Here is a 19,597-nt window from a genome sequence, read left to right as displayed (position 1 = left end):
ACATACATACATACATACATATTATGTGTGTGTTTATATATATATAAGTAGATAGATTGATAGGTATGTCGATAGATATAGCTTTGTGTTGTCATAAGACGTCTATAGTCGTGCACATAGGTGTGTATTCGTGTGTCTGCAAAGTTATTCATAAACGAAGGTATCTATTATGTATGAAAATATCCAACCTATAGACCAAGAGATATATAATTATCGCCTCACTTCGCTCCTTTCACAACGTTTTCTGTCTAAATATTAACTTTTTGTTTCTCTTTATGCCTCTTTATACACACGCATACACACTCACACACACACACACACATGAAAACACATTCATACGATATATATATATATATATATATATATATATATACATATCTGTGTGTATTTGTGTGTGTATATGTGTGTGTACATATACGTATATAATGTTTGTGTAAATGTGAATATATAAATATATATATATTTATGCGTACATGTGTGAGTCTCTGTCTATATATATATGTAAATATATATGTATGTATGTATTTATGTATGCATATATGTATGTGTGCATATCCCTATGCACTCAATTTCATTATATATATATATATATATATATACCTATATGCGCATGTATACATATATATGTATGAATATATTCAAATATATATACATACATATTCATATATAATTGCACATATATTTATATATATGTGTATATATATATATACATATATATATGTATACATATATATATATATATATATATACATATATATATATATATATATACATATATATATATATATATATATACATATATATATATGTATATATATATATATATATATATACATATATATATATGTATATATATATATATATATATGTACATATATGTGTATATATATATATATGTATGTATGTATGTATAAATGTGTAAGTGTATATGTATATATTTATGTTAGCTTTACATATGCTTGTATGCATATCTAGTGGCGGGTCTACTTGCTTGCTCATGTTGGTATGCGATAAAATGTTTGCGCTTCTATTTATGATGTATACGTATGTCCATGTGTGTCTTTCATACAGTAGCATTCTTTACTCAAGAAACATCCATCATATGTGGAAAGCTCACTTCTAAGTTTAACAAATGTTTCTCACACTAATCCCTAGTCAATCCATCTATTTGAAACGCAGCTGTCCGTCAGTCATTTTGGCAATATTATACGATATATTTATAAATATATGCATTTATTTATTTTTTTTTTTTTTACCTTATGAAAATTGCACCCCTACGACAGGTCAGTGTGATATTCCCTTTCTGTGTGTCACTTCTACCCGTATCTATTTTCTTAATTTTTCACCTCTACTTTTTTTTCTCTCTCCTTGTTTCATTGTCTCGTAGTATTAAAACAGGAAATATAATACAAGTACGACTTTACTATAAAAGACGCTTCTTCTTCCAATATACCCCCACCCACCACACACCCACACACGCGCGCACTCACATACACACATGTATAGATAGATATATGCATACATGAATGCATATACATATATGTGTGTATGCATGTGTATATAAATATGCTCACATATATACCCATATACTTTTTTAATTATGTATATATATATATATCATATACATATATTCATAATTTATACACATACACATATGTATAAGCCCAACTTTCTCGCTAGTTATTTGACCTTTGACCTGTAGTTTTAGTTTTAATCTACTAGATTAGATACAGTTCACACTATCGGCCATAAATCCACAGATCCAAAAGTTAGGCCATTTCATTTGTGTGTTTTTTCTTGCACCTGGAATCTATTTCTAATCGCAGTTTTACTAACTTTTACATACCTCCGCCAACGCTAACGCCACCACCAAAAGTACTGCTACCACTAACATCATCATCATCGTCATCATCATCATTGTGGAAAACTACATGCTCTCTCGACTTGCTCAATATAAGGCGAAACTGTTTTCAAATCACATCCTGCCTTGTTAAACAAGAAAATACACATTTGATAAAGGAAGGAAGAGCAGAAACAGATTGCATAAAAACACTACAATGACTAAATAATTATGGAGGTAGTGTATTTAGTCATGGATTAGCTCGATCGGAAAAACTTATTGTTGGCCTAAACAACATTATCAACACCTAATTGTTTTAAATTTCACTAGTAGATGAATCACGTGACTAAATAGTATTTATTGGCATCTGCATATTTTCAGCTTAATGTGGCTTGGGCATAGCCATAGCTGTGTCTTTAAGAATTTCTCTCCGTAACTGCGAAGTTTCACGATTGGTCTCAATGAGTTTCACTTTAGTCATGTGTCTTCAATAACAATCTCGGATCAATTAAAGTCATACGTGTAACGTGTATTGATGGAATCTAAGCGGAAGCATCTCGGTATTGAGTGGTAGAGTCAATCAGTCGCACAATTTAACGTCTCCTTGAGTGTTTTTAGGGAGGTTCGATCTTTAACAAACATTTGGACCAAGTTTTTAGTCTTGAAAGAATTTCTTCACCTCCCCGTCATCAGTTTCACAAGCCCTGAAAAGAGTTATGAGCACTGATCTTACTCCTCTGATGAAGCTATAAGCAGAAAACAACATGGCAAGTGAAGCCATTGCAAATTCATCCCATGAGAGGTGTAATATTTGAAACGACCATGCTGAGGCCGCCCGCATTTGATCGTTATTTTGTGAGAACAGATATCTTCGCACAGTGCATGCACGTATCCATGTATATATATATATATATATATATATATATATATATATATATATATATACACGCACACACACACACAACACACGTGTGTGTGTCTGTAAAGATTGGTAGATAGATAGATAGATGTTCAGTTGACATGTATGTATATGCATACAGGGAGAGAGAGAGAGAGAGAGAGAGAGGGAGAGAGAGAGAAAGAGAGACGGAGGGATAGTAAGAGAGAGAGAGAGACTGGATGAACCAAAGAACAGACAGAAGCACAGATCATGAATTTATAATGTCTAGACCAATGGTAAAAATTGTAAAAGCGAAGAAAAGGAAAAACTTTTGTGAATTAATGTTTGTTGTTTTTTTTTTCCTAGCCTGACGAGAGTTTCAAAGGCTGGAGTTTTAAAATAGGAGAAGTCTGTTTCCCACATACACACACATCAATAAAAAAAAGTACCCTTGCAATCCCCCCCCCACACACACACACACAAGAAAAAAAGAAGAGGAAGATGCTTAGTGAAAAGCTATAGGATATTGTTTACTGGAGAACAAGAAGCCAGAAGGGATTTAGATAGGAGAAATTTCATCGGTAAAAAATACAATAATGATAATAATAATAATAATAATAATAATAGAACAAAACTGAAGTACGAAGTGAGGAAACGATTAAACAGTAGAGAAGGCTTTCTTTATTGAAAGGTTAACTCACGTTCAAGTTACAACTACTTCGACTCTACATTGACATTCAGTGAATAAGGGGAGGACATGTGAAAATGATGCGTGACTGTGGGTGACAATTGCTTTCTTAAGGAACTGATGTCGTGCTGTTTGTTTCTAGGGAGTGAGAAAGCTTTATTTTGGTGGAAACGTAAGTTGTCAGGTTATCACTTGGTTGTGTCGAAAGGAGATATCGCAGAAGAACGCAATAAAATATTTGATGGGAGTCTGGGGCTATGTATATTTTATGTACACTCACTCACACACACACATACATACAACACACAAATACAGATCCACATACACAATGACATACGCAAACACACATATTTATAGCTAAATATTCATCCACACGTAGTCATATATACCTATATACATATATATATACACACACACATACATACATATACCTCTATGTGTGTTCAAATATATGTGTATCACCGTGTTTACAAACTCAGAGAAAAAATACTGTTTACGCTTGAAGTACACAAACACAAACACACACACACACACACACACACACACACGTTCCAGTTTCTGTTCAACGGGGTATTGTTGAGGCATTATTGCTCTACGTATAACTTATTTTTATGACAACACGAGTATTCGAGAGGATTTGTTAGCCGTGTAAGCAACAGAGTCTTTGCTTGTGTCCCAAAGATCTTTAGACATAGATCATAGTCACACTTCGTTTATTTGTTTTTGATGTTATTGAAAATGGCTAATGCACCGTAGTGAGTTTTTTGGTCCAACATGACATTCTTATAGGTTCAATTCGTTTGTATTGTACACGTATTGCGTTCTGAGATTGAGGCATACGTTTTGAACATAACCATATTTCATTCAGATCGGTTAATCGATGTGATTTGAGTAAAATCATGGGATAAGAATTTGTGATGTTGTAAGCGACAACTTAGAATGAAACGGTCGACTATAGAAATTGTTTGTGTTGTGACTTGATTAAATTTGCTAACTCTTTCAGGCACAGACTCATATACATACACAAATATGAATAAATACACGCACACTTATTACTTCTAGTTTACACGAACATGTTTAGTATAAATGTACAGGTGTATTTTAACCATCTTATACAGACGCACATACGTACGTATGTACGTATGCATGTATCTATGTATATAGGTATGTATGTCATTATTCAGTTTCATTTCAAGATTTCTTGCCAATAGAGAAGGGCCGGTTTCTAACCTAGATCCAAGGCTCCTTCACTGGAATTTCAACAATATCAACTGGGTATATTTGTACGTATGTATGTATACGTGCAGATTTCTTATTTCTTTACTGCCCACAAGTGGCTACAGACAGAGAGGACAAACAAGGACAGACAAACGAATTAAGTCGATTATATCGACCACAGTGCATAACTGGTATTTATATAATCGACCCCGAAAGGATGAAAAACAAAGTCGACCTCGGCGGAATTTGAACTCAGAACGTAACGGCAGAAGAAATACCGCTAAGCATTTCTCCCGGCGTGCTAACGTTTCTGCTAGCTCGCCGCCTTTCGACACCTTAATATTGTTAATAGGAACACGACTAATATGAATAATGTTAAATCATATAACACTATAGTTTGTTTAAAAATTCACGAAGGTGGTGAGTTGGCAGATTTCTGTGTTTGATTTATGCGTGCAGATTTCTGTACATGTTTTATGTATGTCTTCTCATGCATAAACTTGTATATCTAGACATACTCATATATACTTAAATGATAAACTTCTGGAAAGTTTTACAGATTTTTAGAGTTCTAGTGATGGCTTGGTTCTGTAGTCTTCGAATCAGCTTTCTCCTTTCTAGTTTTGAGAAGCCTAATGAATGTATGTATGTATGTATGTATGCATGCATGCATGCCTGGAAGTACTGATGTACTATACTTGTATTTCCAAGTTTGTCTGTCAGAAGATTCACATTTAATTCGTATTTATAATGTATGAAGTTACTGCGGAGTATGACATCCATACAAAAGTCATTTGTATCATAATATGAAGCCATTACTTTCTTTTTATGCATATCAGAAAACATCGCCCGGAGAGGACTGTCTTTAGTAAAGACTTTGAATCTGATCACGGTGAAGGAACCATCCTCCCATATTAGTCAATGAATCGTGAAAGCAATAGAAATAAACTCTTTAATCATATGTAGAACAGTATTATTCGTGTGTAAATAACGCGTGTGTGTGCATGTACACACACACACACACACACACACACACACACACACACACCTACCTAAAGACCTGGAACTAATAAATGTGACTTACGCTTAGAAGAATTTTATCAAATTTCTAAATCTAAGGGTAATATGATCAGTTCCAGGTAGGAACAAGATTTAAGATGCATGCACATAAGAAAATTCACCTTTGCCCAGTATAAATAAATAAACATAACAGGCTATAAGTGATGCTCTTATTTTTACTGTATTGAAAGTGTTCTACGTAGGATGCGTGCGGTACCTAATAGTGCTATTTTCTGTATGTTATATATACTTGATAGTCCTGGTGTTTTTGATATATATTTGTCTGAATATTTTTTTATCATACCTAATGTGCCTACTGTGATAAGAATTGCTTCTGTTTTTAGACTCCCCATTCGAGTTACCTTTATTTCCTGATCGTTGTATTACGAAAGTTTCTCTGTTTCTTTTAGAGAAACGTTGTCATCTGCTGGTACGTCGATTAGAAAGCATTTTTTTTTCTTGGTGATATCTAACAACTGTATCCGACTTATTGTCCTTAATTTCTCTATCTGTTTGTATTGGCATATCCCAGAGTACGGTTGCATTCTCATTTTCTGTGACCTTTTCTGGCATGTGCCTATAACATCTTTTTTCTGTTGTTGTTCCATAGTGTTGGCATAGCTTCCAGTGTATATAGGTCCCAACTCTGTCGTGTCTGTGAACATATCCCTTCTTAGCCAGGAATAGGCAGCCAGAGACAATATGATTTATTGTTTATTGACCATCTCCGCATATACTGCAGTAAATTGTATTTTTTTTCATTACATGTTTTCCATCATTTCTGGTGAGGAGGCTTTGATCTTGTGCTGCAATTAAAAATCCTTCAGTCACTGCTTTGAGTTCTGAGCTTCTCAGACATTGTTGGGATTTTGCTTTGTCTATTTCTTTTTTGTTTAGTTTAACCCAGTATTTGCCATGAAGGTGCTTTTCTAGCCATCGTTTTACCTTGAGTCGTTACTGTTCCAGTTTTAGTTTGCATTTCAGTTGTTTTACAGCTTTCGTTGTTTCTTCTTTTTCTTCATAGTTGTTAGGTACAATGACTTTTTTTTTGTATTTGTCAGCTTCCTTAAAGACTGAAAACTTTTTTTGATTTGTTCGTGTTTTGTGGCTATTTGTATTAATTTTCTTTGCTTCTGAAGTAAGTATTTTGTAGTCCTATGGTAGTTATTTCGTAAAGGATTCCTAGCTGTATAAGGCTTCTACCACCTTCGATACGTTGTATATATAACATTATTATTATTATTATTATTATTATTATTATTATTATTGCCTTTGCACAGCTTCTAACGCTGGAGATTATTATTATTATTATTATTATTATTATTATTATTTTTGTCGTCGTCGCTGGCGTTATTGCTGTTGTTGTTGACGTTATCGTTATTATTATTATTATTATTATCATCATCATCATCATTATTTCTCTTTATCACAGGTTTTAGTGGCACTCTTGGAGTCTTGCATGCGTAGCCGACTTGCTACCTGCAGCCTATGGTACCATGTTATCCTTTCTTTTCAGCTAGCTAATTCTTTCCTGATTATTCTGGCCGTGCCAAGGAGGCAAACCTTTTGTAACAATTCTACTGGTCAAACCTTTTTTAACAGTTCTATATTTTCTTTATATTCCCCTTGATACCTTCTGATACTGTTCCCAAGGATCCAACAATAATTGGCACTATCTTCACCTTCATTTTTCATAGCCGGGCTATTTCGTACTTAAGAGGGTTGTATTTATCTATCTTATCACCTTCCTTGTTGACTATTTGTGGGTCAAAGAGGCGTGCAATATCAGCTATATAGCATATATGTGACTCACCTTGTTCACCACTACTAGGTCCCGTCTGTTATGCTCTTGTACCTGATCTGTTTGGATTGGGAAATCCCAGATGGTTTTGTTAGTCTCCGTCTCCGCTACTCTCTGCAGTTTGTGCTCATATCACGTCTTGCTTCTCTCTCCCCCTTCTTTTCGCACAGTTTCCAATGTAGAACTTTCGTTACATGTGTCGCCACAACTTTTAATAGCTTTGGGCATGTGCAAGTCTAGGTCATTCGTTCGTGATATGGGCAATGGTTTCATCCACTCTATTGCAGATGCGGCGCAGCGGAGGCACTTGCTGTATTATTATTATTATTATCATCATCATCATTATTATTACTACTAAGACATGATCCTCCTGAGACCTTATCGAGATGTTTCTGACATCCCTTTTTTTATCATATCTAGGGCACCTACATTAACAGGAATAGTTCTTGTTTTAAGATTCCACATATTTTGTATTTCAATTTCCACGTCCTTGTATCTACTTAGTTTGTCAAAATACCTGACAAGTATACTTATATCAGTAGAACCTCGGTTTTGGAACAATTCTCATCACAAATAAATCGTACTTTATCTCCTGGTTTTCTAATATTCATTTAATATAGTAGTACCTCGGTTTACGATCGCCTCTGATCACGAATAAATCGTGTTTTACATATATCTATATCTATCCATATATATATGTATATGTGTATATATATATATATATATATATATATATATATATATATATATATAAACCACGATTTATTCGTGATCATAGTTGTTCAAAAACCGAGGCACTACACTATAAATATATATACACTATATTATTCACTATTTATGTGATATCTATATATATATATATATATATATATATATATATATATATATATGCAATTTACATACATACACATAAGTATATGCACAAATACGCACACATGCACACATGTAGGTGTATACGTCTGTGAATGACAGTGAAAAAGAGGTTAAAGAGCTATAGAACTTACTAACATACCAATACAATTATGAAAACAAACAATCAGAGTAACATGATCAGGTAAAGCAAATTTAGAGAAATACGACCAATACGAACGAATACAACTTCTCATATTCAACTTGATCTTACAAAGAACACCTTGAGATTTATCAGAAGTGTCAAAACGAAACGATAAAGACCTTTCTATTTTTATATATTTGTCGATTTCTCTGCTTCACCTCTTCTAATCTTTATGCACTCACTTGAGTGTCTCATTTGTTTTCCTATAAGTTTAAAAGATGTCTTTGTTGAGCAAACAGTATGTGAAATTAGCTGGGAAATATCACAATATATTCGTTACAATATTTCTACTCATAGACGTCATATATAATGTAAATGGCAAAAAAAAAAGGAATATACATTCGAATATAACGACATTTGTTTGACATAATACAATGTGCATTTTAGATATCTTGTCTGGACAACAATTCCTATATCTGTTAGTTGTAGAATTAAAATAATACGTGTTATTTCGTGGTCAGCAGAAGACGTAATGAAATAGCCGAAAGAGAAACATAGTATTCTCATACGGGCAAGAAAAAATAAAAAGCACACACTTATGGATGCACATAAAAAAATGCAGTGTTGTGTATGTGCGTGTGTGCGTAAGTATGATATATGCATGTGTATGTACATTGGTATATATACATACATCGCCATGATAGATCGCTGACCACTACATTTATTTTTTTTTCTCCTTGTTTCTTTCTGTTCCTTTCAGTTGAAGAGCGTAGGCTCGAAACGTCAAATACTTTCTCTATTCCCGAGCGTTAAACTAATACATCCATTTGTTGTTTACACCACCTGTCTTCGTCTGTTGTTTTTTTCGTAAATTCTCCCGTATAAGTATATATATATACATGCACACACACACACACGCACACAGAAACGCAGACACACCCGACACACACATACACATACATTCAGCTTTGTATGCTACCAACGCATGCAACCAGCTGAATGAAATGCAAACAGTATACATTGGCCTAGGAGGGATAATAATCCCTGAATCAAAACCAATGTGCAACCTCTTCATTGATATGATGTTTCCAGATGCTGGCCAGATAGACCCTTAGAACTTTCAGAACGAGAGCACAAGAATCTGTAATGATCCTCTGGAGGACATTTGTCCTCGGCCATTTAGACTACTGCTTCCAACTATGGTTACCACACAGTGTAAAATTAACGGCGAAACTCGAAGTAATCCAGCGCCTCTACATGAAGAAGATCGTCGCAATGCGACATGTCAGCTACTAGGAGAGACTAAAGAAGTTAAGACTCTACTTACTGGAACGAGGGTTCCCGTTGATCCGATCAATGGAACGGCCTGCAAGTGGCTGAGCACTCCACAGACACGTGTACCCTTAACGTAGCTCTCGGGGCGATTCAGTGTGACACAGAGTGTGACAAGGCTGGCCCTTTGAAATACAGGTACAACAGAAAGCAGGAAGAACGAGTGAGAGAAAGTTGTGCTGAAAGAGTACAGCAGGGTTTGCCACCATTCCCTGTCGGTGCCTCGTGGAACTTTAGGTGTTTTCGCTCAATAAACACTCAAAATTCCCGGTCTGGGAATTAAAACCGCGATCCTACGACAGCGAGTCCGCTGCCCTAACCACTAGGCCATTGCGCCTCCACGATCTCATTGGTACAGTAGCAAAATCTTACTCCCATCTCTCACTTTGATGTTTTAAAAGGTGGAGACAAATGATATTCCAAAATAGTTTAATTTTGAATACATAGTATTTTAAGCAATTTGGTTTTGCGAATGCAAGTTTTAAACTGTCGGGAATATTTGAATATTAAAGAGTGACATTTTAGTGAAAGTTAAATAAAATTGCATTTCATTTGAAAATTCCTCTTATTTTGCGTTTCCGCGAGTTTTTTGGCAACAATTGAGTTGGAGCCGAGGTTGGGTGGCACAGGGTGTGGACAAAGTGAATGGTGCCACTGAAAGAGAAATGTTTTGCGGAGATTAATTATATGTAGCTTAGAATTTGTGTCTCAGAAAATAAATTGATGTTGCACTGTACACAACTGTCATTTATTTCCGACATGTGAGATGTCAGAAGAGTTTAGTCACAATACGATGTATGTCTTTGTTAGGACTGAAGTCAATAGAGCTTTAGATAAAATCAACCCCTTAGTTTTATTTAGTAACATCCGTTATTTTCTCATCCCTGTTGTTTCGCCCAACCGGTCCTAATCGAGCAAATATTTTGATAAAAGATGCTGCAGCAATGTAAGAGAGACTGCATTGTTCAGTTTGTTATTTACATTTTCAAGACAGTAGAGTATAATTGGATAAAAATTTAGTTGCTGTTTCTGTCCGTTCGAATAATCGCATTGCATTTCAGTTCTTTGTGTTTAACCACAGTTCTGTCGTTTCAGAAAAGACTTAAATGCAGAGGCATTCCAGTCTTACCAACGCTTTTCTAGTTCTAGCCTCTCTTGCACTACATTACAAAATGTGCCGTTATTGAAAACAGTTTGTTGGGATCTGTAAATTCTAGCTGATCAAACAGCAACATGCATGCTTCTTCCTTGGTACTAGATATAAATGCTATGTTATAGAATGCGTTGGTCGTTAGGCCTCTCTTTGCTTTAGCAGATCAGTGACCGCTTAGAAACTAATCCATTTTCATCTTGCTCTGTTAGATTATGACAACGTGTGGGAAAATCTGGAAGAAAAAGCGTGTTTAAATTACATATTATTGATAGTGTTGCTTCTATGTGATACTGTGTTACAGAGTATATACAACACTATATCCATGGACAGGTGGCAAGATTTTGTTTTCACGAAACACTGTATCATTGCAGATAGAAAAAGAGGGGTTAACCAGTTTAGTCTTGATCCTGTGTTGGTATTTCATCAGCAAATCAGTGTCCTCTTTAATTGTCCAATAAGTATTCTTCTTATGATTTCACTATTAGTAAGGGCTTAACTATACCGCGCTAACACACACGCACGCACAAACACACACACACACATACATATATGCAAACATATATATATATATATATATATGGTTAGAAAACGAGGGAGGGCTTAGCCGGTCAAATCGTGTGTTGGGATTTCATTAAAAATAAAATTTACAGATATATTCTGTCGAACAAAATAGATCAATAAATATATGAAAGCTTAATTAAACAGGGCAGAATCGTTAGCATGGTAGACAAAATGCTTAACTGTATTTCCTCCATGTTCTGAGGTCAAACTCCGACAAAGGTTAACATTGCTTTTCATCCCTTGGAAATCCTCTTAACCCCTTGTGGAGCATAAGGCCGGTTTCCCAGTTTCCATGGTGTATGTGTTCCCCGCTAGCTGGACGGGACGCCAGTCTATCGCAGCTTTTTACTCAAGAAACAGGAAAAAAAGAGTGAGAGAAATTTGGAGCGAAAGAGTACAACAGGGGTCGCCACCACCCACTGCCGGAGCCCCGTGGAGCTTTAAGTGTTTTCGCTCAATAAACACACACAACGCCCTGTCTGGGAATCGAAACCGCGAGTCTGCTGCTGCCCTAACCACTGGGCCATTGCGCCTCCACTTTTCATCCCTTAGGGCCGATAAAATACAGTAAAGTGCCAATCAAGTAGTGGAGCTCGCATAAACAGCTTGTTTCCTCCATTGAAAAAATACATGATCTTTCCGTTCAGGAAACGTTGTCAGCTTGGAAATCTGGAGACCAGTGTTCTGAGACCATGGGATACAGAAAAATATTTTAATTCAGCTCTGCTGTTGCTGGTTGTAGTTATACTAAATATAATTATTTAGTTCCGCTTAACTGCTCTCGACCACAGTCAATACTAATTCACGCCTAAAATACCTTATGCATCATAAACTGATTGGTTTCTCCCCATACAAAATCTAATTCAGTCCAAATAAAGAACTTAAGCTACTTAAGGCACGAACAATGACGTCATCATCGCAACTTACTCGTTTTCTTTTTTATTTTTACTTTTTAGCATTTTCTCTTTTATTAAGCAGTATTAATATATCCATAATATATTATATATAGCTCCACCTACTCATTTATTATACAAGACACTCCTCAAACTTACATAATTAACTTGATGCTTATCGTACGACCGACGCTGCATTAATTTTAAATGAATTAAGCCTTTGAATGACAGCCACTGTCATCACAGACGTCGTAGCAAACATCATAATCATCGTCGTCGTCATTGTCAATCTTCCTTCCTCCTACTTCCTCCTCTTCTCCTCCTTCTCATCATCAGCATCATCATCTGCCTTATCATTATCATAATCTTCATCTTTACCATTGTGGTTGTTGTTATTATTATTATTATTATTATTATTATTATTATTGTTGCTGTTGTTGTTGTTGTTATTATTATCATCATCATTAAGGCAGTGAGCTGGCAGAATTGTTAGAACGACAGACGAAATGCTTAGTGATATGTCGTCTACTGCTACGTTCTGAGTTCAAATTCCGCTGACGTTGATTTTGCATTTCATTCTATCGGGGTCGATAAATTCAGTACCAGTTGCATACTGATTCGTTCCAATCGACTGGCCCCTCCCCCAAAATTCCGGGCCTTGTGCCTAGAGTAGAAAAGATTATTATTATTATTGTTATTGAGTGAGAGAGCAGCACATGTCATGAAAGTGATACTGGGCTAAAAAATATATGAAGCCCAATATACCTATCATGACTACCCGTCTGATAAGGGTACACCAGGCACATGCATCACAACCATATGTGCGCGACATGATGATCTCATATCACGATAAACAGCGCATGACCTCGCAGGTGGGGCCCAGTTAGAATTTTCTTCAGGTTGAGTAGCCCATACCGCTCAAAAGGTCCCTGAATAAGGTTTGTTTGAGGATGTTGAGCAAAGCACCCATGTTTCCAAAGGTGAATTATTCAAACCCCAAAGAATTCCTCTTAATACATGCTCCCCACTACTTCTGCTCTTGATCAGAGATGCACATATTGTCAGCCACCAAAGGGACATGCTCAACTGGTTATGGTCAAGCAACTGACAAGCAAATCTGTGGTATTAAGCAGAATATTTTTGTAGCCCATCTTTTATACCAAGACAAAACAATGTACATGATAACATTTCCAATCAGTTGAGATCAAAAGCTATGAGAGCCGCTGCTTGGTACTGCATCTATAATAATAATAATAATAATAATAATGATTATTATTATTATTATTATTATAATTAAGAGTTTTTCTCCTTTTAGTTTGGTTTCCATTTCTTGCCGAGTGTCTTCCTGACACATAGAGCAAAGAATCTCACTGTATACATTGATAGCTTTTTAAAATAAACACACCAGATTGTTCATTTTCAAAATCAAATAATAGAAAAAAATTATATAGCTTACAAGTAAGTTAATTGTTCTCAGCGACAATCCTTTTCTCAATACGTGTGACGTACCAGTTAAAACAATCTTTTGCACTTCTTGCAGGGATGGTAAGCCAGGAAGCATTCTCAAATAATTTTTTTGGATCATTCTTAGTGCTCCTACAATCACTGGTGTTGAAAACGTCTTGAGATGCTACATTCCTTCGATTTCGAAGACGGCTAGCTAGCAGAAACGTTAGCACGCCGGGCGAAATGCTTAGCGGTATTTCGTCTGAAGTTACGTTCTGAGTTCAAATTCCACCGAGGTCGACTTTGCCTGTTATCCTTTCGGGGTCGATAAATTAAGTACCAGTTACTCACTGGGGTCGATGTAATCGACTTAATTCCCTTGTTTGTCCCCCACCCCTATGTTTAGCCCCTTGTGGGCAATAAAAAAATAACATTCTTTTCGATTTCAGTGAGCAATTTTATTTAACTTTCACCAAAATGGCACTCTTTAATAATCAAATATTTCTGACTCGCAAAACCAAATTGCTTAAAATGCTATGTATTCAAGATTAAACTATTTTGGAATTTCATTTGTCTCCACCTTTTAAAACATCAAAGTGAGAGATGGGAGTGAGATTTTGCTACTGTACCAACAGTAATTGGTACTATCTTCACCCTCTTCATTTTTCACAGTCGGGCTATCTCGTATTTAAGAGGTCTGTATATATCTATTTTTCCGACTTCCTTCTTGACTATTCGTGGATAACATTTTTTTTCTATTTTCTTTCTTATTACATGGATTTCCTTCTGTTAGCCAGCCATTTGTTCTTCTGCTCTTGCCTGGCCGGCTAACCGTTTGTTCACTAATCTCGAAGTGCCCTATTCCATTCCATTTTGATTTCATGTGTTGTCAGAACCCCCTTCTACAGGGCTCACTTCCGATCCGGCACTCAATTAAAGTTCGGCTGGACTCCTTATCCCATCATTTTCTCTGCTTCTGACTTTGAGTATAAGCAGTCTCTGGATGACGACCAGTCCTGCGCTGCTCAGCCACAAGGTACCTACCGGGCAAAAGGCTCCCACTGTTTGCTCCAGCCTCATACACGCTATTATTCGATACACATGTATTGGACATTTTCATTCAATATTGAGGTTTGTGTTTTAAAGTTAGCCACCAACCGGTATTTTTATCAGATATCATCACTAGTAAGTTTGCCAACCAAGACTGCAGAGTTTTTCAACCGTAAGTTGGGACTATTCTCAGTCGTCGTCGTCGTCGTCGTCGTCAGCAGATGTTTGAAGTGCTAAACCGCCTTTGTCGCTTAACATAAGAATTCCATTCCGATCGAGTACATTATGTTGGAATATTAAATCGCCCCAGTTTTTGACTGGCATTATACTATATTTCATCAGTTCAGGAAGGAAGGAAAGACCAACTTGTCTGTGGTTGTTTCTGAACTTAGACGGTAAAGGGCCGTAATGAAATAACGTAAGTTTTTGCTCTATGCTCAGCGGATTCTGCCAGCGTTCTTGATTTATATATGTATATGAGGGTATATGTGATTATACTTTATAAGTGCTTATGCATACATGACTATATTTACACGTATATATATATATATGTGTGTGTGTGTGTATTCATACGCGCAGACGTGGCCGTGTGGTAAGAAGCTTGCTTTCCATCCACTTGGTACTGGGTTCAGTGCCACTACATGGCAACTTGGGCAAGTGTCTTCTACTATAGCCTCGGGCCGGCCAAATACTTGTGAGTTCATTTGCATATGTGTGTGTGTGTGTGTGTGTGTGTCCTCATAATCTAGCGGTTAGGCAAAAAGAGACCAATAAAAGCAGAACCAGGATTCAAAACTCAGTACTTGGGTCGATTGGTTCAGCTACAATTCTTCAAGGCGGTGTCTCAGTATGGCCGCAGTCTAATCACTGAAACAAGTAAAAAGAGTAAAAAAATAAAATAAAATAAAAGAATGTGTGAATAGCTATTAAAGGTCACAATCTTTTTTTGTTTTTGTTTTTCGTAGTGTTAGAAAGAGGTTTATCTTTAAGTGATAATATGTAAATCAAACCGAAGTGATGATATATAAATTGCAAACAGGCACGGTTCACAAAAACGAAGAAAAAAATAAAAAGAAAGTAATCTATGGAAAGCTATCATCAACTCTTGCATAATCATAGTAACTCTATTCTTATCAACTGATAGTTTCTCCTGATAAAGTCAACGTATCGACAATGCACAGATTTCCACAACACACATGGTGGCCAATTTACTTTATTTATAGTCAATAATAACCCGGTAACATTTGTATATCCTGGTGTGAAGCATTTACTCATAGTTGCAATATCAATTAAGATGATACGATATATTTGTTATCTTCTGGTGAGTCAAAAGTCTCACAGGCTGAGAACTTCGGGCCTCTACAATCATGCATACATACATGCATACATACATACCTACTTATATGCATATATATATATATATATATATATATATATATATATATATACATACATACAAACATCCATGCATATTTGCACACCTCCGGACATACATAGATGTGAGTAGACACATATGAAAGAAACATGCAAAACGGGCGTCCATCCGAACGGAGAAATTTTTCCTACATTCTGAGACACCACGTGTAACCCTTTCTTTCATTTTCCACTGCCAAAAGCAAACTACTTCCACTCTCACCCCAGCACTCTCCACTCTTCTAATAATAAACACCAGCTTGTTGTTTTCTTTCAATCAACAGCCCGGCCACAAAGGTGAATCAGACAACGTCTCTATCCTAAAAATAAAAATAACACCAACTACATCTCTTTATAATTTTCATGTGGTTAACTTCTACGCATATTTAAGGTTTTAGCGATAGCTGTCTTGGTACAAGATTGAAGACATTCAGTGCAGTAGCGGCTTTCAAAATAACTGTGACATGCACCGAATGTCAAGTGCTTTCATATAAGATTTATTTAGGAACTAAAACATGGAATACAACATGAGATAACCTGTCTACAAAGATTTAAAGTAATATGCATGTATATGCATAGAATATGCACAATATACTTTATCTTCGATTCAACACCATACACTCTCTCTCACACACACATACACATACGCATACAGAAATACACACAAACATAATTTACGTACATACACACATATGTAAGTGTGCATCTGTGTATAAGCGTGTATGTATCAGTGTGTACATATGTGCTTCTCTCTTCTTGCAAGTGTGCATACATATTTGTGTGTGTATGTAAAGCATGATCATAATATATAATTATATACATGTGTACCCATATCTTTTCATTATTCAGATGGAGGAAAAGAGGCGGTACCAATGACCTATGCAGGTTCTCCTAGAATGGCACACACACACACACATACACACAAGAACACTGAAACACACACATATATATGTATATATGTGTATGCACAAATACCTATACATGTGCGCGTGCGGGTGTGTATGTGTGTGTTCCTGATCGCCGTCTATTCCTCGTTCCATATGTTTCTTAAGAGTGGAACGCACACACGCTCTCCGCCCCTCTCTCCCCCACTCTCTTTCTCCCTCTCATACACACATACAGAAATGCACAGAGAAATACACACACACATACACGCACAGACGTGTATGCATTTTTCACTTTTTGCGTTTCTTTGAACTTTTTCTATAAAGAAAGGATCGGTTTCTAACTGAACATGAGAACCTTACATCACTGGAATTAAATTAAAAGCACCAGAGGCGCATGGTGAATCTTGCATACTTCGAACATTCGCCTGACACGCTGAATTTGCAGAATATATGTTCGATGCTTACACTTACTTTGCTTGAAAACCCAAGATTTATCAGGATATTGCATCAACACTTAGCAACAAACACCGAAGAATATAGTACAAATGTAAAACTATAATCTGGTACAGCCCTAAAAAAAGAAAAAGAAAGATAAATAAGAGAAAGGAATAGGAATTTTAGGTATGAAGGGAGTTAAATATCAAGTTTCTTATCCCATAATTTTCGAACGAAATGTTCCCATAGATTGGTCAACTGTTCTGTGCAATATTACATTCGTTTATTTCTGTTCCAAATATTTTTATTAGAAAACTTGCATTTGATTTTAGTGGAATGCTTAATGAAAATGCTCCACCAATATCTTATGTGAATATCTGTAAGTTAAGAAATATTTTGTGCCTAAATGTAAATATGCTAGTATATATTTAAGTATATAGAAAAATATATACAGACAGAAAAAATAAAAGCGATGGATTGACATGCAAGTACAGAGAACGATAGATAAATAATAAAAGCCGATAGATATTGGGCAAGTGCCTCGAACCTGAGAACATAATAGATTGTCTGCGTCGAAACATCTTAACGTAAAACGTATGGTTCCGATGGATACAAAATTTTGCAAAGTGAAGCATATTAAATTGCTTCTGGGAGGACCAGAACTGTCGACAAAGTATTGTGCGAAATAATTTACTCCACTTCATATTTAGTAGATTTCATACATATAATTCTGCGTTTGACATACGTGTATTTGTAGGCATGTATGTTTGTATGTACGTTTGTATGTACGCATGTATGCATGTATTGCAGATTTGTGCATGTAGGTATATTTCCTTACATGAATTTGCGCATATATATATATATATATATATATATATATATATTATATTATATTATATTATATTATATTGTGTGCACACGCGCGTGTGAGTGAAAGAGCATGGTCTGTGTTTTCTGGAGCAAGTTAGTTCATTCGCTATAGTTCCAGCCCACTCCACGGAAAACGAGTGTTAGTAGCAGCTGGGGAGAACCTAGTGACGAATTGGCGTCGCGCTCAGAGCAGTGATTCTAAAGGGGAGGTATAGTGCCAACGTCCTGTTTTCCCCTATAGAAATCTTATGAGAACAGTCCGAATTGCCCAACAGTCCTCAACTTACATATATATGTCTAAAAGTTGTACAGTGTTAACTGAAATGAAAATATCTTCTATTTATGCTATGCTTATGACTTCTTTGTTAGAATTATATATTAGCATATATACTGCATATCTAAACATATGTTACTGAAAATGTGTTCGGAAATCTAGAAAAATATCCAGTGAACCATTTTTTAAGACGGGTCTGTGTGATGTAATGGATAATTTTCTGAAACTAAAACAGGTCGAGCGGCCGCTTTAAGTCCTCTTCATTTAACTTTCATGATTCTCTTTTAATATAAAATTCATTCTCAGTTTGACAGAATTCACAATTCAACCAAGTAAACGAAAATAACATTAACAAATTCCTTAAGTGTTTGTTAGATGTCGTTCTTTCACGAATGGCAATGATTTTAAAGTCTATAATAAGCGCACTTGAAACGGTTTAACTCGATAACAATGATAATGACAGCGGGAAATTTTATTGGGAGATAAATTATTTTATTCGTTAAGATATTCACCATTCGTCGTCGTTCAACAATTTCAAGATCGAAGTTTGTCTGAATCCAACAGCTGCATATTTCTAATTGCATTTTCTAATTTTACAGAATGTAAAGTTTAATTGTATACGAATTAAAATTTTTTTCTCGGTTTGATATATTTTTAAACATCAATATAAATCCAGGTAATGCAAGGGAAAGAACGATGGATTAAATGATGGATTATATTGGCGTCAGTATTAATCAACCAATGAAAGATATTTTCAGAAAAGATAGGCAACTTTAGATGGTACTGAAGAGAAAAGAAACATA

General features: G+C 35.7%; 1 protein-coding gene across 15 annotated transcripts in view; it reads left to right on the top strand.

The window, feature by feature from the left end:
- The window catches only part of LOC106874941 (transcription factor Sp9), a 358,324-nt gene that overhangs the window by 304,442 nt on the left and 34,285 nt on the right, over positions 1–19,597 (top strand). The window lies entirely within an intron of this gene.

The sequence above is a fragment of the Octopus bimaculoides genome, chromosome 2 (genome assembly GCF_046866305.1).
Source record: "Octopus bimaculoides isolate indiv1 chromosome 2, ASM4686630v1, whole genome shotgun sequence".
NCBI lineage: Eukaryota > Metazoa > Mollusca > Cephalopoda > Octopoda > Octopodidae > Octopus > Octopus bimaculoides.
This window is presented reverse-complemented; position numbering and strand designations above follow the sequence as displayed.